The sequence below is a fragment of the Aricia agestis genome, chromosome 7 (genome assembly GCF_905147365.1).
Source record: "Aricia agestis chromosome 7, ilAriAges1.1, whole genome shotgun sequence".
Classification (NCBI taxonomy): domain Eukaryota; kingdom Metazoa; phylum Arthropoda; class Insecta; order Lepidoptera; family Lycaenidae; genus Aricia; species Aricia agestis.
Window position 1 is genome coordinate 17,268,968 of NC_056412.1, and position 27,836 is coordinate 17,296,803.

At 36.4% G+C, this 27,836-nt stretch overlaps 1 protein-coding gene across 1 annotated transcript in view; it reads left to right on the forward strand.

Annotated features, from left to right (window-relative positions):
- Positions 1-27,836, forward strand: part of LOC121729124 (zinc finger protein jing homolog) — a 200,233-nt gene that overhangs the window by 956 nt on the left and 171,441 nt on the right. The window lies entirely within an intron of this gene.

Here is a 27,836-nt window from a genome sequence, read left to right on the forward strand (position 1 = left end):
CTTAGGAATATTTTGAAGTTCATTGGCATAGCTACAATAATTAAGTACTCGCTACACGAAGCGGAACAAAATACAATAATTAATTGTCAGAAACGTATTTCGGTCCCATGGTTTTAATTAAGCGGTCGCGGTTAGCAACCTAACTCGGAATTACATACGCACGTATAATGGTTATATTACACGCTTATCACATAAAGTTGTGTACTCGTAGTTAAATGCCGTCATAAAGTTTGTCTACTACAACAGCAGCTATAGCCAGTCAAAAAGGTGGCAACATCGTAGTGTCATCCCTTTTTTTCTTAGATTGATTTGAAAGGGATGACACTACGATGTTGCCACTTTTTAATTTCTTCACTTTTTTGACAGACTATAGATAGATGATGTCCCGTGGTTAACAATCATCATAAAATAATCAGAAGAAATAAAAGCAAAACTCATCCTATTTTAAGTTGGAACTATTTTAATTATTACGGAATTGTGGATAATAATATTTATTTATTTTATTTAAGTATTTATTTATTTGTGTTAGGAAGACCAACAGCTATCAATAAAAACAGTAAATAACTTATAATAGAAAATAAGAAGCCAATTACAGGTCCTCACATCCCAAACATAACTTGGTATTAATATGATTTATGTGCCAACAAGATGTAATCTCTAACCAAATAACAAGACTTTTTAATTGGTCTGAGGATGTAATATAGGTAATATCTTTCAAAATATCACAACTTTTTTAATTCAAACTAAAATTAATTAACTTCTTAGTACTCTGAAGTAAATAGTAATACACAAACACAGTTACCCAGTAAAATCAAGGCTAAGTGAAGATAGATATTATTTCTGAACAGAAGCGTAGCGTGCCTTGGCGGGGCCCTGACCCCTGTATAAAAAATGTTAGGGGGCCCTAAGGTATGGTTGCCTTTTTTAACTTTAAGAAATGGTGAGTTATTAATAATTTTGGTCACATTAGGGATCCCGTGGTCTGGGGGCCTCGTATAATTGATACGGCATATACGGCGGTAGCTACGCCACTGTTTCTGAACTTGACTTCATTACTATCTCATTATCATGTTGCTGACGTCAACTAGATATGATAAAAAAATCAGCTTTTACACTCATGCTGAGCTATTAAAGATATTAAGTATTCCATTATCACATAATAAGATACAAATAATTAAGTCCTGTTTACAATGGTTATACAAAATATAAATATGCATTACTACATCAAGTTTAAAGTAGTATGACAGAATAATATAGTAAATAATGCAAGAGATTATATGATATTATGTATACTTTTAGGTTAATGTGAAATTCCATATTACTACAAAATAGTCATTCAACACTTTTTAAATACTTACAATTTTTTTGTTGCTAAATGCCCGGTTTGTGAGATGTTTTGACAGGTGTTTACAATAGTGTTGTTGATTGGTTCAAATTTTAACATTAGCCAATCAAAGGCTGTAATGTAATGAATAGAATAACAGCTAAAAATTGTAACAAAGTAACATGTCTAATGCCCAAACTGCCTTTTTGCTGAAACTTATATTAGTATGAAGATACTATGAGTCTACAGTCTACACACTACAGAGGGCCTAGACAAGTGGCAAGCGATTATCGTAAACGCCAACGCCAACGCCACAAAATGTATGAGATTTGACATTACTATTCGCTAGCAAAGCGATGACTTATGTCAAATCGCATACATTTTGTTAGCGTTTACGATAATCGCTTGCCACTTGTCTACTAGGGCAGGTGTTATCATGGTATTAAGAAGTTAATATAGTATATACTGTGATGTTATGGTTAACAATAGGCTTTACTAATTATTGGTAATACAAAAATTTCTGTCATACATATTATTATGTATGACAGAAATTGTATTAATTATGTGCTAACACTTAGCACTACCAATTAGTAAAGCCTATTGTTATAATAATATTTAACTAAATATTTGTATTACAATATTTTAACATAAATCCAAAATAGTTTACATTTGTGTTGGCCGAACTACTTTTGGGCCAAGTGATATATTAGCAAGATAATATGAAGTGTCCGTATTTAGGTCAACAATTACTTGATAGCGGCTGATTGGAACCCCACTAGGTGTGGCAATGTGTGTTATATTTACACAGGGCTAGGAAAAGTTTGATAAACTTATATTGATAAAAGTAGAACTTGTTTGAATAAGGGTTACAAAAAGTTCAAAATCTATAGAGTTTTGTCCATACAGTTGGGTTCTACAAACAGTTCAAAATAATAACTAAAACTGACTTATTTGGACTTAGAATTATAGGACATAACTTTAGTTAGTTACAAACGTTTATCATATTATTATGTAGTATGTGAAATGTGCATACATACAAAAATATTAAACCTAAGGTTTAAAATATTAAAGGCCTGTTTCACCACTTTCTGATAAAGTGCCAAATAGGCTATTCACAACTTTTTTGACCGATTCTCCATACTTGATCTGTCAAGTTAATTGGTGGATAGCCTATTCATTACTTATCAGGAAGTGGTGAAACTGTTTTACAAGGTTTAGGGCCTAAACCTTGTAAAACAGTTTCAATTAATAAAATGAAACTTTTAGTATGTACCTTAAAATGATTGATATTATTATGCCACATTTCACACAATGTGTTTTTGAAAGATTCAAGAATCAAGGCATTATAATATTTTACCTATTCATTTACGTTTAGACTTTAATAATGCATTCAGCAAACGAAAAACGTGTAAAAACAAGTGTCCTCATAACGAAGAATCAGTGTCTGTGCCCTCTGTGGGTACTGGGTAGTGGGTGCACACTGTTCAGTAATATTTTACCTCTGTGCTTCTAAACGATGACTCTATGTCGTCGACATAACGTTCCTTTCAGTGGTAGAATAACTTTGAACATGCAATGTAGATACAAAGGGTGCGGTGAAAAAAGTTAGGACGTTCTAACGGGCGCGCGGGGAGCGGGGAGGGGAAACGGGTTCCCGGTTGCGCCGTGGTATGATACAGCCTGTGGTTCAGCATTATCATTGAGATATAATAAGTACTATGTACATTATAGTACTTATATCTCAATGAACATTATTATATATATTTTTTTTGTTCCCAAAAGTTTTCACAATTTTATTTTTTGGTTTTCTACATTTAAGTGTACTTAATACATTTTTTTCCAAATACATTTCCTGTTCATAATATGCCTACTATGAGTAATTTGAAATAGTCACTTATAATACCACAAGAGCTTCAAAATTATCGGATATTTCCCGATAGGTACGTTGCAAACAAATGAAGGATTTTTCCTGAAAAACTTGACGACTTTATTTGTTTGCAGGGAACCTTGAGGGAAATGCCAGATAATTTTGAAGCTCGTGTGGTATTCGGGGGATTATTTTTCCGTCCCAAATGTCGGCCAATATAATTGCACCATGAGACACAATTGAATTCAACCTGTCAGTTTGACGTGTTTGTCTTTTATATATAGCAACTACCAGAGAAAATTTTCAAAAAATTATCAGTATAATACCATGTAGGTTGTACCACGTGACGTCGAATGGTGCAATTCTATTGGTCGATATTTGGGTCGGAAAAATAATCAATAATATTACAATATTCAAATTATTAATTACAAATACAATTTCTAAAATTAATTATACAAGGTCAATAGTAAAAAACTCAATAAAACAAAAGCACAATACAAAAACTATCCTAATATCACAGCTGTTGACCTATCAATAGAACCTAATTAGTATCATCACAGATTGTAATATGCTATATGCTATTTCTCTTATAAACTACACCCACGATCATCCTGCAAAAAGCTAGGAAGATGTCCCGCTTCCTCCCATAAAACATACGTGTTATGTTTTTTTTTGCTCTATATCAATAATGGCAACGGGTAGGTTACTTACTAACTTGTAATGTTCATAAAATACTCAGTTTATATTTTAATAATTGATAGTAAAATTAGAATAAACTTAATAATTATGGGGGGCTCCTATAAAAAAAAACACATTTTTTGGCTATTTTCGTTCTATAATGGTACGGAATCCTTCGTGCGCGAGTCCAACTGTCACTTGGCCGATTGTTTAATTAACCATATAACTACTTACAGTTTGCAGCCTTGGCGCTATGGGAATTGGGAAGTCATTTAGATAATAGGGATGATGACAAGGTCAAAGATTAGCGAATTTTGTTAATAAAATAAAGAAATCACGGTAAAACATAAGTATTCCCAAAATTTCAGCTCGATAGCATATGTATTTTTTTTGTTATGCGCCTTCAAAGTTGGATAATCAAGTCGATTTTTTTTTCAATTATATTTCTTAATATTTGTATACCATTCGATAACTTATGCAATTAAAAGCAACTTTTGTTAAAAAACCACTTTCATAAACGCAATATTTAATATACCTATCGAACAAAGTTCTCTCCCGATGCGTACAAACTACGAAAGAGTGACGTCAGTCTTTCGTAGCACTTTGTATGGAGCGTTTCGGGCAGGTCTATTTTATGAGATGTTTGAATTGTCATATCTTGAAGAATTTTTGAGCTATCAGAGTCATTCTTTCAGTGATGTTTCTATTTTTTAAGGGTCGTTCAATTACCAATAAGAAAAAAAATTAGTCATCAAGCCTATTCCAGTCATTTTAAGAATTATTAGGTTCCAAGGGTTTTTCATTAGGTTTCAATGTTGTGAATATCAGCAATACATAATATTGTGTATCACAAAAAATAAAAACATTGATCTCTATTCTCGGTATTTTTATTAATCGTTATTTTTAACTTTATTTTTACGGAAAAAACCGAGCAGTCAAGTTTTCCAAACAAAAAGTTCTAGACCCCCGATCAAAGCAACTTTTTGTTGTTAATATTAGCTTACTTGAAGCACCACACACACTCGGAACAGTTATTTTGGTTTATGAACGTGAGCGCGTGGGTCTCATTCAAAGTCGGTCGTTTGTTACGTCGCTGTTGTCAAAATTCTATTTCATAAATCATAATATCGTAAAATTATTGTAAAATAGGTTTTAGGTTTCCATAAAATTTTATTTATGTAAATATAAAAATAAAATGTCGCGGAATTTTAAGAAATTCAATTATGGCTTTTAATATTGCAACAGTATTGTTTCTGCTAGTAGCTGAAGATAGAGTTTAGACTCTCCGCGCACGGTCGAAAGAAATGCCCAATGCCCATCATTTGCATTCTGATTACCAACTCTATATTATGTAAATTAGAATCGCCTTCAAACAAAAAGTGATTGCTACCCTGCACAGTGCACAGTCAGGAAGTAAAAAATAAGTAAAAGTTAGTCTATATTTCGTTTGTGCGCAGTGCGAGTCATAATGAAAATACGGAACCGTAATTTTTTTTATTTTTTTTTATTTATTTATTTATTTAAATCAGGCTACGTAGGCCCATACAATATATACCTTAATGACTAACATACATAAAAATTATATAAACTTAACAACTACACATTATCACGAATTAACGGCGACGTGACACGCGCTTCATTCCGGAGTCTCCCCCGGAACCTTCGGTAAACCACATCAGTCGGAACTCCTCCGCTTCAAAGGTCGGGAGAAGATGCGTCGGTACTCTCACCACAAAGGAACTGAAGTTGACCTTGTGGCGAGACTGCAGACGCTCGACCCTCAAGTGGAGGGATGTCTTCTTACTGATGTAGTCCACGACGTCTTCGACCTCCATGGACCAGTGCAGGCGGGATATGTACAGGGGCGTCGCGGGGACCTCGCTCCGCAGACGCAGCTCAGGTACATATGGCGCGGTGCCGCGATGGTTGCGGGCGGCGGGCTTCTTCTTCCTTCTCTCCACTAGTATGAAGCCCTCCTCATCGCACCTCCTGCTCTCGTCCTTGCCAGGTCGAGAAGATTTAGCCTTGCAGCTCTTCGTAGCCTTGCGGCTCTCCGTAGTCTTGCGACTCTCCGAAGCCTTACGGCTCTCATTTTCCCCATTTTTATGCGCTCGCGGGGGAGGCGCGGGGCGACCAGCAACAGTCGCGTAGTTTTGCTGAGTCGCCTGTGGACTCGGCGTCGGCGTAACCGGGAGAGGAGCGCGGGCGGGGGCGGCAGCGGCGGCGTTCGTTGACCCGTCCGATAATGCTGACGGGCTAAACGTGATCGCTTGTGCGCCTCGGCGATGAGTGACGAATGCGGCGTCAGCTGGTGACCTACATAATGAATTATTACTTTTTAGTTGTGATAATTCATTACGTAGATCACTAATGATAGCTTCTGATGCCTGCAATCTACCCCGAACTCCGGTCAGCTCCTCCTTCAGGAACCTGATGTCCTTCAGTAGGCTAACGACGTCGACGTGGTCCAACGTAACGGGCGGCAGCTTGTGCAGCTCTTTAGCCACAAAAGCCGGTACCTCATCTGGATCAGTCTGCTTCAGCAGGGAGATGATGTCCTGCACGCTCCTTTCGGTTCCGTCTCTTCGTCGCGACGGCATGTTCGCGCTCTGGCCGAGCGTCTCATACAGCAGATGCTGCCCCTTGCAAATCTCCTCACTGGTGAAGGAGGACTTGCAGATCTGCATGATGCTGACCTCGTCCATGGTGTCGATGGCGTGCTGGATAAACGCCAGCAACTCGTTCGCTACGAGCGCCATGGTCACGTGCAGCGGCAACGTGCCGCGCGATTCGCGAAAATATTAATTAAATAATATTTGCGGCGTGTGTAACGTGGAGCACGACCGTTCGCTAGCTCGACACATTACACATTATGATGGTGGTGGTGGCGGTACTGGTATGACTCAAAACATACTATTGCAAATTGCAATACAAAATATTGTTTATGTAAACGCAATTCCATGTGTTTTGTATAGCATTAGTACTTGTACTATTATCTGTTCTGTGGCAAGTATCCGTCTTAGCTCTGGTGGCCATACACCGTCCTTCCGGTCGTCCAATCGGCATGACGCTACCGAATGGATCAGTTAGAACTGACAGTGTGTGGGAGTGGATTGTGCCGTCAAATATAACTGTCATGCCAATCCACATTCCACTCTCACACACTGTCAGTTGACGGTAACATACCTCACGGCACCAACCGGTACACCCCCTCCCCTCGCGCGGCATGCCCCCCCGTCATTAGATGCGCGGGCGCATTGGCCGCGTGCACCGTGCAACCGATTGTGATTAGATTTTGGCGTGGAATTGTATGTAATATTGTATGGATTATACATAATATAGTGGTGTCTTTCTCATGACTATAACCTATTAAGGATTTGAATACGTTAGTTGTTTTAATTTATTTTATGTAATTCTTGGTGTTTGTCATAATGCTAAGTACTCACATACGGTTTTGCTCGATCGAACAATAACGTCGAGCAAAACACGCTTTTTTGCAGTCCAAAATCACTTCATATTTAAAGCACAAGTTACAATGTAATGACTGCTGTATTCCACGCTTGTTGGACACGACTTGTAATAAGTCCTGACACACTGAAAAACACCGACAAATTGCCCTTGTTTATGTTTTTTTTTTTCAGTTTTATCGCTCACGCTGGTTTAACGTTTAAGTAGCTTATAGTGTCTCTGACCTTTGGAAGAATATTATATTGTGTTGAAAGAAATGCACTGGCTGGTCTTGACTCTTGAGTCTTGGCACATGGCAGTAACGCTGCTGTCAGCTGTGCTCCCGGATACTTAAGGATTTTGAAGTTGGGAATAAAATGTTTGACTTATTTTGAATGCAAACCATTCCTACCATCCGTATTCCTACATTCTGCACCGATATATGACAATCAATTAAGTAGAATGATTTTGAAAAACTGACATTCCGAACGGACTACTTATTTTTCGTTCGTAGAAGCTGATTGTTTCTTCGAATATTTATTAAGAGGATACACCAGGGGCGAGAGAAATTGAAAATAGGTATTTGAAAATGTATTGCTGTCTCACCAATCTCAAGTCTCCCACCGCAGAGCGCGATAGAGACAACAAGACAAAAGTTCTAATAAAAGAACAGAAAATCTTCGATTCGTTGTCCGCTGATTCCTTCTCCAAAACTTAACCGATTTAAGTAATTTTTTCACTAAGAATTAAAGCAAGGCTTGAGCTGTGTTCCTATGTTTAATTTTTTTTGTATATTCTAGCCAATTTTGTTTTCTGGGTGTTTGAACACAGAGGAAAATCTGGCCATTTTTTTTTGGGTTTTTGGACGTTCTTATCTTTTTTAATAATTAAATTATGAAAAAAAAGAAAACATAGGGACATGCTAATAGTGGCCATAGATATTCAGAAAAAAAAATCATAACTCTACCGGCATTATCCAGGGAGGAAACAGGGGACAGCGTTTGTATGGAAAAACGGCGGTGTGGAATCCTCTTAAAGAAACTGCCATTTAGAAGATTTCCCAACGTAATTCTTACGTTCGGTTTTGGAGTGTTGGCCGGTTTTGGTTAAATGGAGGTACCGTCATAAATTCATAATATAACTAGCTGTCCCGGTGAACTTCGTGTCACTTTAAAACCTTCCCTGGACTTCTACTAGCCTAATCCGTTTAGCCGTTTTCGAGTTTTAGCGTTACTAACACAGTTGAAAATCCATTTTTATATATTATATATTATATAGATGCACAACTCATATAATAATATACCCTTGTATTTCTTGTTTATTCTAAAGTTTCAATACAAATTCTAAGTACAGGAAGTATCTATAGCAAGGATCCAGTGCATTGGCCCGTGCGTTTGGCTCACTGCCAGCATGCTGGAATAAAGCGTCCATATTTATTTTACCCTCGACATGACTTCTATGACAATGAAATAAGGTTCGTTTTAGACGATACAAGTGTACAGTCCTAACTATAGTTTGGGAGCTGTTGACGCTTGTAATATTGTGAAGATCAATTCGTATGTAATGGCTCGTGCTAGACCGATTACTGTGGATACATTAGTCCACAGCAAAATTATTTACAAGCCCATATCACTAACATAAAATGATATTGTGTAAATTTATGTGCACAGACGTCAAAAAACTTTTTTTTTTTTTTTATGAAATAAGGGGGCAAACGAGCAAACGGGTCACTCGCAGCATCAGAAGAGCCGCAAGTGCGTTGCCGACCTTTTAAGAGGGAATAGGGTAATAGGGGAGGGTAGGGAAGGGAAGGGAATAGTTGAGGGTAGGGAAGGGAATAGGGTAGGGGTTAGGGGATTTTTTTTTATTTTTTTTTTATTATAAAATTGGGGCCGTCTATAGACTGTTCGTCCATATCCTTTTTTTGTTATTTTATTATTTAGATTTTTCGCACCAAGGATAATTGAAATAATATTATGAATTTTAATTAATTGTGGTCCATCACGCCATGGACACTTTTTTTTTTTTTTTTTTTTTTTTAATATGTGTATATATATATTTAATAGAATAGAGTATAATATGTTATACATATAATAAATAAATATATACATTTATTGTTTTATAAATTGCATAATAATAATATTAATGTTTTGAACGGTGAGGTCCCAGTCGGTGTGGCGGCCAGTAGATCCGACATTTTCCGATTTCCTTAGATTTTATGCTGCTCCACCCTTTGCCTTTAGATGTTGTGACATTGGCTTGGTGGAGAGGGGTCACTCAAGCTGGGTGGAGTTTCTAGGTTGTTAAAAAGATATCGTTCTGTGTCGAATCTACCCGCCATGTGGCTTAGGACTTTATCGTTCCTGTCTTTTATAGCCATTTTTATATTATAATCTTTTATGTGTTCGGTTGACACCTCCGTGGCTCTTTTTATGAAGCTTGCCACAGCGTCTCCATCAGTGTCAGTGTAATAGACACAGGTGTTAGTGTGCCGGGATATAGCTACAACTGCATGAGGAACGCTGTCATGGATTGCCAGCTTTCGGGACTTGGTCTGTATGATGATCACCGAAGGACTCGTTAATCCCTGAGCTTCATGGATTGTGAGGACGCGAGAGTCCGTTCCCGATCCATAGCCTGTATTAGTGAGGGCTGCTTTCTCCTCTTGTGTGTGGACAAGATACAGGGTATTTAGATCGGTTTTAGGTATTCTCGCTCCTGTATACTTCATTAGCTTTAGGGACCGCACAATTTCCTTCGATGAATAGATGTTATTATAGACCATGTTTAAGGCGTATGCCACATCCATAGGGCTCCTGTGTGTGCAAGACAACTCCTGGGTGATGCTGGTTACCAGGTTTGGACGAGTGTAATTAAGTTTAAAGAGGTTTTCACGCTCTATAAACGGAAGTTGGTTAATATCTCCAATGAGGATGACATCGTTGGCGCCTGTTAACTGATTCGCCATGACGATTGAGCCGAAATGGTTCATGAGGGCCTCGTCAACTATCAACCTTTTGTAGGTTCCTTTTGTCCCATTTACCAGCAAAGAGGCCATGGTACGAACTTTATCTTTAACTTTGTTGCCAGTTCGTAGCGATAGCCTTTGCTTTAGATCCTCGGCTGCTTCGATTGTCGTTGTTATTATAACGTCTGTTTCCTCATTGAAGTTATTAATGATCCAAGTTGTCTTCCCACATCCAGGAACCCCATTGACCCACGAGTAGTTGATAGGTTTCGCGAATATGTCCCAGTCCATGCTAGATTCGGGGTCCCCAGATAGGACTTCTGCCATTTCTAGTATCCTGTCTTCCAGCATTATTCTGGTACATTCCGCTATTACCACTATTGGATCCTCAGATTTTGTGATAAATTTGAGTGTTCCCGTGCGTTTTGTCTCATCCTCGTCCAGAACCACGAATCCGCAGTCGGCACTTAATGCTGCCATATACTGCCCTGTCATCGCCCCGGCAATTATTGTGGAGGTGACATTGTCGTATATGGCAGCTTTTGCATCCTCGAGTCTCACTTCTAACAGCTTTTGATTTTTCCGCTGATAGGCCTGCATGATCTTATTGCAGGTCAAGAGCTTTATGGTCTTGTTTGCTCTTATTATTGCCTGGAACTCGAGGAAGGCATTTATTATATGATCTTCGGGGCTCTGGGCCAGTCTGAGTTTTGGCGGGAGCACTTACTTTGCTTTGGGGTTAGGGGATTGGGCCTCCGGTAAACTCACTCACTCGGCGAAACACAGCGCAAGCGCTGTTTCACGCCGGTTTTCTGTGAGAACGTGGTATTTATCCGGTCGAGCCGGCCCATTCGTGCCGAAGCATGGCTCTCCCACGTATAAAAGCATGGCTCTCCCACGTATATATGATAAACTGTTTTTATCATGGACACTTTTCATATTATTATTATTATAGACACAGGACTGCTTATTTTTCTAATACGGAATATTACGCAAAGGTCAGAGCAGAGGACGCCACTAGCACATATATATAAATAGGACCAAAATCTGAAATATTGCACACGATAATATCACAATAATAGTGACATGAGTCAGAAACGTTGTCAAACGTCGAACAAAACTTTTTGTTTACTGTCTGTGCTGCCACTTTGCGTTTTTCCACTTGTATAGGGGGGTATACAAGTGGCAAAACGCTAACGCTACAAAAATTTTATGCGACTAGCTATGTCCACACTGTGCACTTTCATCTTCAATTTTCGTCATCAACTTTCATATTGGCGCATTCAATAATTAAATGCGTCAAGGAACTCAACGCCAATATTGTCATTTTTGAAGTTTTGGATACGGTCAGAGGGCATGCGTCGCGGCATGCCTCACGTTCGCTGTTGACTGCGCTATAACGCATGCCCTTGACGAACAGAAAAAGGCACAGTGTGGACAAAGCTATTTGACCATAAGCCATCGCTTCGCTAGCGAATACAAATGTCAAATCCATACATTTTGTAGCGTTAGCGTTAGCGCTAGCGTTAGCGTTTTGCCACTTGTCTAGGGGGGCTGGTGCTGTATCTAGCGTGAAAACATTGCAACATTATATCCTATTCCTATTTCAAATCTTCGGGTACAAACACTTTCAGAAAGTTGGACAAATTTTGTCACCTCAGTCCACCGCTAGAAAGTACAGGAATATGAAAAGTGCTTTGCAAAAAATCCGCGTCTAAAAATATTTTCCTAGATTTCGTTTATGCCCTTTTCGTCCTACAATATGAAACTGGCTTTATTTATTAATCATTATTCATTAGACACAGCTCGGGGCTGGTATACAATGGTATACAACTCGACTTAACTCGAATCGTGCTGAATTCGTGTTTGACTCGAATTGCTGAAACTCGAGTTAGGCAGGTACGAGGAGTTTGTCCTTATGTCATGTAATATGTTTTTTTTAATGTTAATCTTGACCATCGAAATAGCATACAATGGACTCAGCTCGTATAGTTCCAGGAACTCGACACTAAGGGCCGCGCAACACCGGAATGGCAGCGGCGAGGCGAACACTTTCAGTGTCATAATATGATTTTAAACTTTATCTTCATTACTGTAATACATTAAAATCATATGACACTGAAAGTGCTCGCCTCGCTCCTGCCATTCCGGTGTAGCGCGGCCCTTAGGGTTGATTCAGACGGCAACGCTACGCGTAGATGCATTTTTAAATTTATTATCGATTTGACAGATTCGCAAGACGTCTCACGCAATTGAAATCTGTCAAATCCATACAAATTTATGTCGCGCCGCGCCTCGCCTCGCCTCGCCTCGTCGTGTTGCGGTCTGAATTGACCCTAAGGCGAACTTTTAGTTTGCTGTCATACTCTGGTTTGCCATACAATTTTCGTTTCCCCATCTACGTTTTTTGTCGGTTACTGGAGCCATATTTGAGCGATCAAAATATCTCACCTTTATCGTTCTATAGGATCGTATTTCGATGATCTTGATTCTTGATCCAGGCCTAAGGCCTATATCCATTTCTGTGCCTAAGGCAATCAGTGCGATTAGCCGATTATGCACGCAGAGTGTTTTTTGAGGATTTTTTGGTGCGGGACTAATTAATTTTCCATTTATTTATGGGTACCGGCATAGACTTGTTGGCCAAGCGGAGATCCGCGTGAAATTCTAAAGAATGAGTGAAAGAGACGAAGGTAACTTCCTTAATGGAACTTGGTTAAAACTAGCGAGGCACATAATTTCATAAATTGACAGTTTATATAATATGGGTGAGGCCGCTAATTTTTAGGGTCCCGTGCCCAAAAGGTAAAAACGGGACCCTATTACTAAGACTTCGTTGTATGTCCGTCTGTCTGTCTCCAGGCTGTATCTCAAGAACCGCTATAGCTAGACTTCTGAAATTTTCAGAGATTGTGTATATTTGTTGCCGCTATAACAAAAAATACTGAAAATAAAATTAATATTTAAGGGGGGCTCTCATACAACGAACGTAATTTTTTCAGCTTTTTTTGCTCTATATATCAATAATGGCAAGAGATAGGCACTTGAATTTTTCACACATTATTTTTTTATATGTGTAATTTAATATTTAATAATAATATTAAAATTAAATAAAAATTTAAGGGCGGCTCCCATACAAAAAACACAATTTTCAGCCTATTTTTGCTCTATGATGGTACGAAACCCTTCGTTCGCGAGTCCAACTCGCACTTGGCCGATTTTTTGCTGATAATATGGCGCTGAAATATTGCGTTGGTAGTGTATAATATTATGTCGCAGTTATTTAATTCTAATGCATTCTTGAGTGCTTTATTTTCTTCGTTAGAAGCAGTTTTCTAACATAAGATAAACACAATAATTTTTAAAATACCGAGGGCGGAGAAAAAATATTACAAAATCAGCAAAAATTGGCGGCCTCACCCATATGAAGTTTTCTGCCTTGATTCAGCGTTTGGACTTACTCGTTTTGTTTATCGATTTTCATCAACTTTATACCTCTACAAATAATAATTATGATGTGCACTGTGCACAAGCCTCTAGCCCGTCACAGACTTAGCTATAATATTATATTATATTAATATACCGTACTATAATATACATATATTAAAGTATAGAAAATATATATAGTTAAGTCGGTGACGGGCTATATGTATTGTTATAATATCATATTTTAGAATTAGCAATTAACATTAACATATCAACCGTATTGTTTAAATGCCACGATGGATTGTCGTCAAACAGTCAACAAATATTATTTCTTAGCCTTAGGGTATTAAAAAAAAGAAAATTCGCAGCTGCCCCCGCACCTGTCATGTCACCTTTGACATTCCGTGCACCTGATGACCGGTTCTGAACTCTGATGCATTGTAATACGACATAAATTATGGTATTGTCTTTTGTTAAAGGTTATTTACAGGGTCGTCACAACAAACAAACTGTATTTAGATGGCAGTCGGCAGTCGGCGCACTGGTTTATATTCGCAACCGTTTACTACCTTATCACTTATGAAACATTCACAGCTTCGTACATCGTTAAGTCCATTCAGTTTCCCGTAACTATACCTAAGCGGGGAGTGGAGTACCATGGGTAGATCCTACGGAGAGTCCCACATACCCCGGGTCCCGGCCGACGTCCCCAATCCGCCGAGGATGCGTAAAGCATTTCTCCATGTAAAAAGGAGTACTCGATCCATTCAGTTTCATAAGCATACCAACAAAAGATATTTTGCTAAAATGTCAAATCAAGGCCTTTATATCTTAAGTTTTTTAATGTTAGAACTTAGAACACTAATAGAAAATAGGCTAAATCGAATTAAAAACGAAGCTGCATTAAAATAAAAGAATCAAAGACATATTTTTATTGTATACGGTGCCCTGCGCTGTTTTTTAAAGGTTTTAACCAGGTAAGTGCATGAACGTGACAACCCTAGGTATTTTGTTTTAGCGCGTGCCAATTTACATTACTTGCAATATTAGAGTATCATAGCGCGTATTACCTTTCCTGCAAACTTTAAACTATTGGTGTAGTAATAAGTTGGTCCTTATTGAGAGTTGTAAGTATTGTTTAGTTCTTACAAGTGCATTTTCATACCTACTTCTATCACAGTGTAAATAGATACTTCTATGCTAATAAATAATATGTATTAAAAATATGAAAGTTTTTCTGTCTGTTATCTTTTTTACGATGAAACTGTACTAACTACTATGTACTTTGAATCCCGGGAAAGGACAAAGGATATATTTTTTATAGAACTTAGAAGCCCTCTTATGCCTCAAAAGGTTAATTTCATAATTTGTAAACTTCAAACGAATTCTCATAAAAGTTAAGTTCAATAGACCTACCAACTTAATTGAAATCATGAAGAAGGTAAATAAGCATGGACCTTAAGAAATATATATTTTGGTTGTAACTTGTGGGTCTTAAAATGAGCTGCTCAGAAGTGCCACAATAGATTCCCAAATTAATGACTCAAAACTCGTGAGTCGTGACGGGCTCTCGTTGACAAAGTACATCAAAGACGAGCTACGAATTACGATAATGATCTAAGTCGAATAACAAAACTCACCTTCGAGCTTCGTGAGCGAGCCCGAGTCCCGACGGGAAATTTCGTCAGAAGTTTGGAAACTCGCGTCGGGAACTGTCAAGTCAGCTTTACAAATGACCGCGAGCGTGAAGGAACGATATTAAACACTCAAACTGGGCAGGTACAAGCCGTTTGCATCCCTAAAACCGAGGGATACGGGTGATAATCTCCCGAAGGAGGGCCCGGTAAAAAGTGACACCATTAGTGAAATACGAGCTCCCCCTGTTACTATGGCATTGTTTTTCTAAGGCTTTTTATATCATGTTATTGTTTGATTGGTTCGGAAGATTATGTTGTCTAGATTTTAGGGGTATGTATTATGTAGGAGCAGGTGAATGTCGTGTAGAATTCCGTAGTTTAGAGTCAGTAGAAATCTTAATGTGGACAACAGATGCTTTAAGTAGACTTTTGTTGAGACTTCCCTAAGTTAAGGACTAACTGAGAAGGGCAAATAATTGGGAATTGTAATTTGAGGGTAGAAAATTATATTTTCAATGGTAAGTTAGTGGTTATAATTAAATTTAATATCACGGAGATCACGTCTCACCGGTCGCTACGAAAACATCTCCCCCACAATATGTTTGATTGATCTACTGACAAAATAATAAGTAAACGATGAGCGCGAACAAAAACTCCCTCGAATTGCGCCCCAGAAGCAGCAGAAGTGCAGTGGGATTATGCAATCTGGCGAGGGTGCCCTCGGCGGAGGATCGTGTTGCCAGGATTAATTGGTGTTTGCTTCAGCCGGCGGGCAGAGAGCAGATCACGTGAAATTACCAACGCTCCTAATGCCAAATTAATAGTACCCGAATCATGCCGAGATGCAATTTGCGGTGGAAAGGGCTGAGAATCCACCACCATGCGGGGTTTTGAATACTACAATGTATGCAACCCGCACGCACCGAAGACAGTTAGCATTTTTAGATTCTATTAGAGCTCCACTTACGCGAGATTTAAATCTTTTGTGCAGAGCAGATTCACTTACAAAGTTTTCTAATTTCTCCGCTGTGAGCTACCTTTATTGTGTTTTTGAATGATTTCAAAAAGATTCCTGGAGAATGTTACTCGGGTTTTATTTCCTTTTTTGAACCTCTTAGAACGGTAGCTGTTTTGAAAGACAACACACAAGATTGTATCTACAATGTAGTCGAGGCGCACGGGTCTAAATATTTCATCAGCGTCGAATTTAAAACAGATACGTAGACGGGTCGTCGAAGGCATCGTAGACGTCCGGCTCGTCGGACGGCCCGCATTCTAGACGAGCAAGCCGCAGGAATGTTATCGGACAATACGACGACGTCTCCTGATGGATGGGGCCCAATATATCCCCGCCTCCGGCCCTACGTGCCTTCACGTTAAGCGATCCATAATGATTCCCCACACGAGAATTAACGGATGACTAATTGGACGTATTTGTCAGGAGCCGTGACTAAGTTACGCGACTTTTGTTACGAGCTTGGCTCTGTATTCTGCTATTCTAACATCAGCTTCTACAGGGTGTAATAAGGTGTGTATTTGTGAAAGAAGTAATGCTGAAAGAGCATATTTTTTTGTATGGGCAAGCGCCCCAGCGTCTTGAATTTTCCCATACAAAAGTTAAAAAAAACTTACTCTTTCAGTTCTGCTACTTTACTATGTACATAAATGTACATAGTATAGTTAGCTGTGAAAGTAGCAGAATATATAGAGTAAAGAGCATAATATACCCATGTCCCATACACACCCTTAAGATTAAAGTATCACTTAGTTTTGTTACACCTGTCTACAAAGTTTCGACGAACAAGATTATCCCTAATGAAAATTAACACGTTCTGATTGTTCAAAACTCCCGAACACTATTTTGTTGTTTGAATCTAGAGACTGAATCGAAACTGTATTGATGTTGGGTTCAATTAACAGCAAAGCTTCTTTACTACCAATTTCAATTTCTTCTGCGATGCAGTCTGTTAGCTGATAAACTAATTTGGCAAACGTTCAGCAATATCTCATCTTTTACTTCCATTTATCTAACTAACATACGAGTAATGTTATGAATACAACAAGATTGTACAGCTTTTCGTTCTATCGTAATCAATGTGAATAGCATGTGCGTTCCCTCCGATCCCTTGAGGGAATCCGACATTTTTCTGGCTTTACGGTAGCCCTTTCTATTTGAATTTCCTTATTCAAATTGTCGTGTCCACCTACAACAGGAACTATTGTTGGAAATAGATCTACATTTTCTCGACTGACTGAACGGATTTGTTAAGTCTTAAAAGATATACAAGATCAACCTTTTTTTTAAGCTATTTTTGGTTATCGTGGTCATTTCTTTTGTGTTATTGAGGCGTCCTTTGGAACTAACCCCCGATTCTCGTATGCTCAGACTTTCAAAGTATGTACTAAAATCGTGTCTATGTTTCGAAATGACATAAAATCTTTAACAGATTTTTGAGTTTTGCTAATTGAAATTTGAATAATCATGTCCATGACGCGTTTTTTGTTTGTTACATCTTCTAGTTTTATTAAATCGCGAGTCGGTATGGTGATTACGTATCTTATTCTTGCAATAGCAATGCAACAGCCGAAAACTGTACAATATAATATGCTGTCAAACCATTTGAAACCATCATTAAACTAATATTTAGCAGAAGCACGTACAGACGCACTTTAAACTTTGTCTATATTGCACCTGTGGGTCCTGAATCCTGATTCTCCTGAATTGAATATCCGAGACGCAGATGCAACAATGCGAGCTACGCTCAGTCGCGGACAATGCTTCCCCGCGGGACGGTGGAATTCGGCAGATAATTCCCCGCTTCCTCCTAGACTGCCGTGACGGGAGACGGTTAGTACTTACGTCTACTGCTTACTAGCAACTTGTAGTCTGTGGATACCACGGTCTAGAACGATTTTCACGAGTAAAATAATTTTATATTCAGCTATCTGCTATATGTTTTAAGCGGTTTCGCCCGCGTAAATTGGAAGCTTCGCCACAACCGTACTATTTTTCCGCATAGATCTTATCTTCGTCATGGTCTACTCGTAGTGTATTTGTGCCAAATTACTTCAAAATAAGTCCAGTAAATTGAAATAAGCGCATACAAACAAACAGCTTCAGAGTTATAGGGCATTTTCAAAAAAACGTGTACCCTTGCAAAAATATGTCTATATTTTTTAAGGTCATTTATTTACCTTTATTTGAATGTCATATACAAGGAAAAATATTGAACTAATGGAATAAGTTAAAAAGAACGCTGAAAACGTTATATTATTCTGATATTATTGAAACAAAATCGAATTTTCGACGAAACAGATTCCGTTGTGCGACTAAATGTAAAATATAATTTAATACAAAAAAATACAGCAATAAATGGATTTCTTCGTTAATTTAATCTAATGAAATGCATATTTAATTGTTTATTAAAAAAAATTTTGATAATTTCAAGGATCAACAAGAGTAGCAATTATTTTTAATCCATAGTGTGACTATGTGACCTATCCACTAGGTTATTTTTCATTTTTTTACATGAGTAAGTAATATTTAACATATATAAAGAAGTTTTTATAACACAAAAACCTTTTCTTTAAACATTTTTATTGTTGCACTACTTATAAAAGTAAAAAATTCTTTGATTTCATAGATTTAACTTCATTAATTAGAGGGACGAACATCTCATAATCATAAAGATGTGTTCACATGTCTACGAATTCCTAAGTTATTAATGACATCGAATTATATGCACGATCAAAGTGCCGAAATATCCATGCAAATATGCACGAAAAATGGTCGAAATATGCACAAAATATGCACAATCAAAAGTCACTTAATATTAAAATTTATTATTTTTTTGAAGACTTTTCCGGTAGTGACATTAATAAAAGCGCCAATTTTTATAATTTCATTAAATCCAGGATTTTTAATTTCTTGAAATAAAGACTTTTTATTTATTTGTTATACGCCAATAATAATTTTCTACCAACATTTTCCGATTGCAATCTTAATGCCCATGGAAGTTAAACTACCGAAATATGCACTATCGCCTAAAAAGTGACATTATATGCACTTGCATATGCAAGTATGCAAATGCATATAATCTGATGTCTAGTTATTATAAATCTGCAAATATCAACGACACAAAATGATTTTCAACTTTACTGATAGAAAAGTAGTGGAAATAAAATCAAAATTATTAAAAAAAAAAAAAAACTTTTAGGTACTTACTTAAATTTTAAATAGTATATTTGTTATTGTTAAGTAAAGTCGACGCCTTTATAATTTGGCTGTAGCGATATCGATTTTTCTCAGCAATGACTAAAGCTAAAAAATTAAAGTTCATTGTCAGTATTTAATCAATCAAAAGTAACTTAATATTAAAATTTATTATTATTTTTAAGACTTTTCCGGTAGTGACATTAATAAAAGCGCCAATTTTTATAATTTCATAAAATCAAAGTTTTTAATTTCTTGAAATAAAGCCTTTTTAGTTTTTATTTATTTATTATACGCCAATAATAATTGTCTACCAACATTTTCCGATTGCCATCTTAATGCCCATAGAAGTTAAACTACCGAAATATGCAAAATTGCCAAAATATGCACTATCGCCTAAAAAGTGACATTATAATATGCATTTGCATATGCAAGTATGCAATGCATATAATCCGATGTCTAGATGCAAAGAAAACTAGCAATCTAAAACATATCCAAAACGGTTTTTGACTTTAACGCGGCGTCACCTTAACACATAAGTAATAAAAAATATATTTGTACGTTAATCGTACCAGTTTAAAAATCACCAATTTTCTTAATAAAATCTGTGAATAAAAAAATAATTTACATCTAATAATAATCGGCCGAGTGCGAGTCGGACTCTACTGTTAAATAGAGCAAAAATAGGCAAAAAATTTTGGTTTTTGTATGGGAGCCCCTCTTAAATTTTTATTTTATTTTAGTATTATAATTAAATATAAAGTGCACATAATCACAAAGGATTTTGTGTAAAATTAATGTGCCTACCTGTTTCCATTTTTGATATAGAGCAAAAAAGGCCGAAAAACCACGTTTGTTGTACGGGAGCCCTCCTTAAATATTAATTTTTGTTTTTAGTATTTGTTGTTTTAGCGGCAACAGAAATACACAATCTTTGAAAATTGAAGAAGTCTAGCTATAGCGGTTCTTGAGTAGCCTGGAGACAGACATACGGACAGACAGACAGACATCGAAGTCCCAGTAATAGGGCCCCGTTTTTACCCTTTGGGTATGTAACCCTAAAAATTATCGTATTTTAATATTTGTAAGTGGTAGTAACTCATTACTCATTAGTCATTACTCAACGTACGTGCCTCCATTGTTTGTCTTACGTATTTTTGCACAAGTTATACAAATGGTCGTACAAATACGCGTAATCTAGTCAATTTTTACAACTATTACAACAATTTCGTCATTCCCAGGTCGCAATGAAATTTTCCACGCAAAATTTATTCGATTTTACGATTGTTTCTGTGAATGTTTTTTTTTTCAAAACGGGAAACCAAAAAAATTGATATTTGATACATATTTTTTCAATAAAATTAAAGATTGTATGTATTAACGCATAACATTCTAATAGTTGAAGCAAAAAACATAGGGTGTCCTTTTTCCACCTGCCTTTTGTGAATTTTATTTTACTAGCAATATCTGCCTACTAATGGGTATGTCGTTGTGTAATTAAATTAACTACTTAATAGTTAATACCTACTTATATAATATAGGCTATTGTTAGTAAATTCAATTAAATTTTAAATGGCATATTTAAATAATTATGCCTTGAAGTTTTTCACTAAAGGCGTATAATGAAATACTTTATTGATGTAAATAAGGCAAACCATTATTGTTAACATAGATAAAATAATTTTAGTACTGGGCACCGTTTATTATATTGTTAAATGTCAACAAAATATATATTATGTATATTGTATAATACTTAACATTATTTTTTTAAGTTTGCCTGAAATAAAAAAAATCATTTATTTTAAAATTTTCGCAAAAATAGTCCAATCACCTCGTTATTAATTTACAACTGCCACATTTGTAAAAAGTGCTACATGATTTTTTTGTACACCGAAAACCGGCTTTGAAGTAAGTATTTACAAAAAAAACAACATTAAAATAATTATTCGTACAATGAGTACGATTAAAAAACTTGGCGCGTGCCAACTGCCCGGCGCCCTCATCAATATTTCATGGCCGGTGTACTGGCCACTCGGGAAACTGAGTAACCGATCCGCCGAAACGGGATGGTAATGATTGCGTAAATTATATATACCTGTTATGGCTATGTAGGTAGTATGTTTATTATTTGTGATCATTGTTACTGGAGGCAAGAATTTTGGGTAAGTACATGAAAAAGGTGGTATATCTGTCGCAGCCGACTGGTTTAAATAGCCGTTCAATCAAACAGCTAGCCCTTTGACTGAACAACGCCATTCAATCACACGGCTAGCTTTTATATTGAATATTTTAGTCGCTTAAAACGTTCAACACTACAGCTGATTCAAAAGCCGCCGTCTAATTGAAGTAGTTCAGCGCGCACCGCTGCGGCGCTAGGTGCGTTTTATTTACAATATGGCGTGATCTAGCAGGTGTTTGTTGGTGTTTGTGGTTGTTTTTCGGAAAGAAAGTAGTTAATAAAAGTTACAAATGTTATTAAAGAGACAAAAATTGTAGAGGCACATACGAGTGAATCAAAATTTCCACAAATATTCGAGGAGAAATTACGGGATTATGAAATGGATGGAAGCGGCCCACCGGAAAGGGGGGTTCGGGGAAAACAAACACAATCCAGAAAGTCCAAAAGTAGGTTAGGTTAGAACTGTGACTGTGTTGCGGCAGCAGACGGCGACCGCCACAAAACACGCCTCAGAATTTTTTATTTTTACTTAAGTATTGCATTAAACTTTTGGTCACCCCTTAAACTTAATCCGAGAATAATCTTTCAATAAAATACAAAAAGTTTTCCTATTCTCCCAAATTACAATATATTAAGCTAATGGTCGCCCTAGTTAATTTGCCATTAAACCAGTTGGCTAAGCGTCGTCTAGCTGTAGTGTTGAACGTTGTAGTCAACAATTCGGCTAAACGACGTATAGCCGTGTGATTGAATGGCGTTGTTCAGTCAAAGGGCTAGCTGTTTGATTGAACGGCTATTTAAACCAGTCGGCTGCGACATATATATTTTTTTAATTTGTGTCAAGTTTTGGAACATCCTCTAGGTGTCGATAGAGTTCGTGGGAATCTTTTCCGTGATTTGTCGGAAAGAGTAGTTAAAACTACTCTTTCCGTTTAATTAATTAGGTTTAATAAGAAATAATAATGTACCTAACCTAGCAGTTATATATTTTTTAAATACAGTCATTTGTGGGTCCATAAGTAGGCAAAATTTGGCGCTGTTAGCAGTATGTACATAGAATTAGAAAGTTAGAAAAGGCATTCCATACAATCGTCATCGTCAGCGCGAAAATGTGTCACCCTCGAAATGAGTGAGCTCACTCATCTGAGAGAAGTGTGCCATAGGACGCGGTGACAGCCGGACGTGTTTAATTCATTGATTACCGCGTTGTTTTTCGCTACACAACGTAAGGGCTTTTGCGCATTTTAACTAGAGACAAAAGAGGTTCTCTGTGTTCATGATGAAATTAAGTACTGTATTTAGCGTATGTATAGTGTATAGTCAAAATGGGATATTCTGTGCTAAATATCATTACCATGTCTGTGTATAAAGTACGGTTCCTGCGTGTATGTGCGATACGAAGTGGTATTTACAAGTGCACAATAATCTGCAGGTGAAGTCGTCTGCGAAGTACATGACATTAACGCTGTCGACATTTACCATCATTTAGATGCGCCTGATAATCCTGTAGCGCTGCGCCGCAATAAATCGACAAATGGAAATCGATATTTCATCACCGATACACATCGAGTAATCGATTCCAAATTTGTTAATCTATAGATATAGAGTGGAGACGATTTTTGGCCGAAGCCGGAGCCGAAAGGTTCTCACATTTTTTTAAGATTCTAGAAGACTATATTTCAGATTTTAAAAATTGAAAACTAAGCCACTCTGACATTGTGCATTGGCAACAAAGTGAGGCCGCCATAATTAAAACAAAGGAAGAATAAGACTTATTTTTAAGATGGGTTGAATTTAGAAAATAAAATCTAATAAATAATAAAAAATTTGAAATAAATACAATTCAGGAATCGGATAACACTTAGTTTCATTTGACGTCTGTTTCCTATGAAAAGAACTTTCGAATATCGGCTTGATGTTGAATGATAATTCGGCCATTATTTTGGCCGAAGCCGAAACTTCAATCGTACACTATGTATATTATGTTATCGATCGATATTCGAATCGAGCTTAATTCCAAATTAAATGTGGGGGTTGTGATAGTATCGACACTATCGACTATCGAGATGTTTCGACACCTTGTCAGCGATTGCTATTTGCTCGTTCCCGCCCTTTAGAATATCCTTGATACTAGTACAGCTGATGGAAAAAAGAAATGACAAAAGACAAATGTACCTGTCACAGAAAATTTGTAAATTATACCGTAAGATTGTAATGTTCCCAAGCGTTTGTTCACATTGGAATATCACAATATAATTACGGTATTAAGTGATTTTTTACAGTGACTGTTAATATTCTAAAGAAATTATAGGTAGACGGACGTTTAGAAATTAAATCAGTAGGCTAGCTAGGTGGATAGGGAACTAAATCCTAACTAATCTTATAAACTCTAATGTTATGCCATTTTTTTATTTCATGTTAATTTGCTACTATAGCCATATTTTCCAATTTTTATGGACACACTTTATTGATTTGTTTAAATTATATCACTCTTGTCTGTAAAAATAATTGAATTGTGTGTCATAATACAAATTTAAATTACCACATTTTACGCATCACTATAATTAAACAACCATAATCACATATTAGTCTGGCATTATTTATGATTGACACGAGTGCTTTCAATTAATTTAAATATAAAATAGTAGCCTAACCATATTTTTTTACTTACTATGGTTATTATGTTAGTTATGTTTATATCGCTCTAATTATTATGATGAATTGACGTGTAGGTATTTACTATTATCTACAAAATAAACATTCAAAACAATCCATTTAAATTATAGGTATTTAACGTCTCCGTAATAAACTAGCTAAATAGCACTTAATTTAAAATTTAAAAAATGGAATTTTAAAGAAAGTACATATAATTATGTCACATTCACATACATGACTGTGTAGTCTGTAATATAACAATTTTATTACGTACATTAGCAAAGTACCAGAGTAAAGGTAGAAAGCTGTGAAGTAGTGACTTCGACCCTTAAAATGTTTACCCCAAGCAGGTGCCAGCCGCGTTATAAACGTACAAAGTTACGAGACTTGTCCCGCTAATGCCCCTACAATATGGTAACTGTATTATATATCGTGTCAAATGAAAGTGTGCCTTTTTACAATACATTAAGGTATTTTTTCGCTTGTGGCGATCGAATCAATAATAATCCAAAGTTGATTTATTCCCGCACCGGGTCATCGGGATGCTGATTAGTGAATTTGATTTTAGAATTTCGCGCCTCAATTTCGATTTGGATTTGTTGTGATTGTAAATGGTTTGTAAAATTTGTTTACAGTCGTCGATTGGAGTTGATTGTGGAAATTAATATTATTATGAGCTACTAATATTGAACTGCGATTGGGCTAGGAAATAAATGAAGCCGGCTATCGTAAGCCGTAAAGTTTATTTTGACCAGAAACGCTATAAAAAATCCCATGTCCGGCTTAATCCGGACGCCTGGCAACCCTACTCAGAAGCATTATTCCTTGTACTTAAACAAAAATAATAAAAATTATTCTTTTTGTGTCACTATTTCTACCGCAAAGGTGTTCGCGAGCAATTATCTAGGACCACATGGAATGTATTGTAAAATTCCAGACCTAGGCACGCGCCTAAAGGTCTAACGGCGACGACCTAGGACATCTGCTGCTTGAAAAGGATAATGGTTGATAACCATTAACTATTAACGACGTATCGATGTACGTAAATTACCACTAGTAAATGCTACCACCATTAACGAAGAATTTATTGACTTTCACCTATAATTACTATAATTGTTAAGGCCTGTAATATGAGACACTAATAAGTCGAATGATAGAGATAGAACGTCATAAAAGCTAATTGTTAATTAGCAACTATTAATTAATAACTTTATTCTCGCTGACAGATGAAGGTTTTAAATAGTGAGAACATTTTATTAGTGACATGACTCGAAGTTCAGAAAACTCAACAAAATTTAAACAAATTTTATTCAGAAATTTTGTTGAGTTTTTTTGACATTTTGGCAGAAAACTGCATGTAATCTTATATATAAAATTCTCGTGTCACAATGTTAGGCCGCGTACTCCTCCGAAACGGCTTTACTGATTTTAACCAAATTTTATATGCATATATTCAGTGGGTCTGAGAATCGGCTACTGGGCACTTTTTATATTGATAAGTGCATTTGGTGAATAAATAATTGTAAATTATTACAACTCGAGACTAACGGCGACCATTGTTTGTGCGACGGGATAGCGATGGACGTTGCCATAGTGACATACTTATTTAGTCACTTCAATATAATAATACGGCCGAAATACCTTATATAGCAAAGAAACGTTTGCCGGGGCAGCTAGTTATAAAGTTTTTGGCCTCGATAAGCCGTTTGCACTTTAAGATCAATGTTGCTGTTCCAGCTGTAGCTATTATTACTAATAGAATCGTTTGCAGACTTGGCCTTGCCCTCAGTAGAAATGTGAAAGAAACATTGCCAGATTGTACCAGAAAACTGTCTGATTTTCTATTCTTTGTCATAACTCATAACCTAGTGGCATTCCAAGCGTTGCAGACAGGTGGAACTTGAAACATGTGCTCGAAAAACATAAAGCGAAATATTTAGCTTTTATTTTATTTCCCAATAATAATAAGAATGTAATAATTAGGCATACATAATTTATTATTACGTGTTTATCTCTACGATAAATTAGTTGAAGTAGCGGTAGTCGGCATAGTAATTATTACATTTTATATACAAAATTATGGGTGTTTTATTAAATTAAATTTATGGTTCTAACTTCTAAGGTGGATTTTTGGTTTGATAAACATCTTTGAAATTTATTTTTTAAGATTCGTAATAGAATAGAAAGATTTCTAAGTTTGAATAGAAGCTTTGATGAAAACTATTGTATTTGTACGTAAATTATAATAATTTACTAGTCCTTTCGCGTTTGCAGTAAATAAGCAGTGCGAATGACAATATTATAATTTATAAGCCATAATGATGATATTATGAGCCCACAATTTCGATTGATGAATGGGCCATTCCGCTACAGACGGTCTCAATGAGAATTTTTTAAATGAGGCATTAGTTACATTTTTTATTGGAATATACGTAAGAAGATACTTTTATCGGTAAAAAATGGAATTCGAATAATTTAGAGCGTTTTTAAACAATATTATCTAAGGGACGTGATGTTTTTTCCCATATTTTTAAATCAAATCAATGTTTAGTTGTAGTATAGTTATACAGCAATACGTAAAAATCTTTTGTATAAATTACACCATTCAATCGTTTTGAGTGATTTAGACGATTAATTTTGACGGGCCAATAAACAACTGAAAATTTAATGAAACTACAATTTGGTGCAGTTTTATTACAAACTTACTAGTATAATTATATATTCCATGCCGAAAATTTTTAAATTTGTTAGAGAATTACGATTTAATTCACCCTTAACATGTTTGAGAATTTTGATGTTGCGCCCGCGATCGTAGAAATGTTAATAATTTCTAGTACTTATCTAGTTACATAGTTTCTTTGTTTTATGCTATTTTGAAATATAGGCAAGTTATTTTGTAAAAGTTTCGCACTAAACAGTATTCACATATGAAATCATCACAGTTCTTAAAAGGGTCAAATTGGTTGCACCCGCGACAGCACTTCAAACCTGTTTTGTGGCCCTTCATACATTTGATGAGGTTTTCATTTATAAAATATCATTGTTAAACTAGTTAAAATGTATCTCTTCAAGAGATATTTTATTAATAAATATGCTTCATTTTGCCTGTAGGAAGCTGTAAGTGTGTCAAACTGTTGCACCCGCGATAATGGAATTGCCCGAATGTAAAGGGCTAAATGCTGCTTAATGCATCATTGCTCAATATTGTCTACTCCTAAATGCCCTACTTTTGGGCTTGTTTGGGGCAGCTAAGTTTGACATTAGGAGGTTCCGTTGCTCTAACATAGATTGGCGTAACTTTACCTTGTATGAAGTTTTAACTTTAAGATTTTATTTTCTGATTGTTTTGTCATTTGTGTACTATGGTAAAATCCGTTATAGAAACTATCATAACCTGTCGTTTTCCTGGACTCCAAGTTATATCAATTTAATTAAATTCCGT